Source organism: Mandrillus leucophaeus, unplaced genomic scaffold (genome assembly GCF_000951045.1).
Source record: "Mandrillus leucophaeus isolate KB7577 unplaced genomic scaffold, Mleu.le_1.0 Scaffold1571, whole genome shotgun sequence".
NCBI classification, from domain to species: Eukaryota; Metazoa; Chordata; class Mammalia; order Primates; family Cercopithecidae; genus Mandrillus; species Mandrillus leucophaeus.
Window position 1 is genome coordinate 10,489 of NW_012101556.1, and position 2,500 is coordinate 12,988.

A 2,500-nucleotide genomic window follows, 5' to 3' on the forward strand; every position below is an offset into this window, starting at 1 on the left:
TGCTGCTAACCCTCTTGTCTCAGCGTATTGGTATGTTACTGTGTAGTGGGCATATGAACCCTTTGGTCCTGTAACAAATTCAGAGTCGAGAGGCCAAGGGGAAAAAGCAGTCAGGGCACATTAACAACAATTCCAAGAATTAAACTGCCACAAGCACAGCTGCTAAAACAGCCTGATGTAACCCTAAGACCAATTTTAGCTAATAGCTGCCATGATTCTGAAACTAATTTTACCTACCACCTTTACTCACCAAAGATTGCCAGTTCCCAAAAGCTTCTTCAGTGCCAATAGCCATTTTTTCAAAATAATATAGAACATTTATTTTAAAAATAACACCCCCAACCTTCTATTTATTTTTCAGACATACCAAAGACCACTCCAGCCTGTGTGTATGCCCTGAATTGCAATTATGTGATTCTCAAATAAAATTTTAAATTTGCAACTTTTTTTGACTTCAACAACTTATTACCCTTCTACCCTTCTAAACTATGCTATCCAATACAGTAGACACCAGTCATATGTGGTTATTTAAATTTAAATAAATTAAAAGTAAATACAAATAAAATTTCAATTCCTCCATCATACAGGTCACATCCTAATAGCACAATGACACTTGTGGCTACTAGCTACAGTATGGGATAGTTCATACATAGACATTTCCATTATTACAAATAGTTCTATTGAACAGTGCTGTTTGATCTGCCAAATGGTTTAGAGGCTTTTTGTAAATTCTAAAACATAAGGGATATATATACACATACACACACACACATACACGCATATATATATACATATATATGTGTATATATATCCTTAAAATATGATTCATAGAGAGTCAGAATTTGGGTAATCATACTAACACCTTTTCCATGCCCCTTCTCAGTCATATTAGTGCTAAATTTTTTTATCTGAAATAAGAGGAGAGACGGCAGAACATATTAGTATAAATGCAGGTGGGTGGGTAGATTTGTTGGTGGAAGTTTATAAAAGTTCTGGTTTTCTTCCTGTGATTTTCTTTTTTTAGCGAAATAAGTGGAAATGATGATTAAGGAAGAGCTTGGAGTTTAGAGGTTGCAGGTTGCCTTTTGCTTGTTTATTTTGTTTCCTTTAGCTACATTTAAAATGCATGGAAGTTTACACCAAGAAGATAGAGAGTGAGACTTAAGGCTGGCTTTTGACAAACAAGTCCAACTAATGTAGAGGGTCAAGTCATTGATGGTGAATTGAAGATGTAGGTCAATAATAATGTACCATGACATTCAAGCAGGCTAAGAAAGGAAGACAAGCCCTCTGGGTGTAAATGGCAGGGAAGATTTGGCAAGAACAATGAATTGTAAGTCTTGTATGGTCAAAAGAATGTTGAAGTTCTTCATTAGAGGGAGTGAACTACAAAGATAGGAAGTGGTGGTCAGAGAAGGAGACGCTAGGATTAGAGATGACAGAGGAGTCACGTTTATTGGTAATGATATGATCTAAGTTACGACCCTAGAAATTTTTGCTGAGCTAGGATGAGCTGAGCAATAACACTGGAAGAATGGAAATTACAGAAACATTAGTCTAGAACATCGAAAGAATCATTCTCATAGGCATAAACATCATCAGATACTATGACCAAGCAATGTTGGAGAGAGTGACAGTGTATTGGGAGATCGAGCACATTTTCAGTTTATCAGATACACATTTTTTTGGTGTGTGTAGGGGGGAGAATTTCAAGTCATAAACTGCCAATTTTTATCAAATAATTTTCTAGTTAAAAATAGAAGACAAAGTCATAAAATTTAGATAATAGAGAAATGCATAACGTAGAAATACATCAGTAACAGTAACTACTATTTTCCCCTACGACCCATTTTCCCCTTTGTATCCAAAAACCACCTCTCAACAGAGAGATGTTTAGAAGAGGTGGTTGAAAAGGGCAAGTATACTAATGTTTGTTCACAGTACCTTGCTGATTTTAGTCAGCAGTACATAGAGAGCTGATATGAGGTAAGAACTGATCACTTTGCAAGCAGAAAGAGAAGGGAATAGAACTCTCTTAAGTAGTACATTGTTTTCTTATGATCAAAAATTTTAAAAATGTACAAAAATGGATACTTGCAGAAATGAAAAAGTGAACTGTATCCTAAATATCAGGAGATGACATTCCCTTTCAGAGCCTTTATCAGAGGCCTCTAATTTAGACTTCCCAGCCAGACCAATAAAGACAGACCTGTGACAAAATCAGATTAAAGTGCAGTGCTGCCTTCACATTCAAACTTGTTTCAGATAATAACATGGTATCCACCATTACAAGAAAGATGGCGATGTGGACAGGGCAACAAAATCCAGTAAGTCAGGTTTAACAAAGTTCTTAGAAAAGAACTTTGAACACAGTTACTGACACGCAGAGAGGCCTAGAAGAAATCCACCCAAATTTCAACTTCAAGCGTGACCACAGAGAATAGTGAGCCATGCATATGAATGGACAAAGGAATTACTCTCTAAAGAGCAAAATCAAGGT

General features: G+C 36.2%; 1 protein-coding gene across 1 annotated transcript in view; it reads right to left on the reverse strand.

Annotated features, from left to right (window-relative positions):
- Window positions 1–2,500, reverse strand: part of KCNT2 (potassium channel, sodium activated subfamily T, member 2) — a 250,671-nt gene that overhangs the window by 5,293 nt on the left and 242,878 nt on the right. The window lies entirely within an intron of this gene.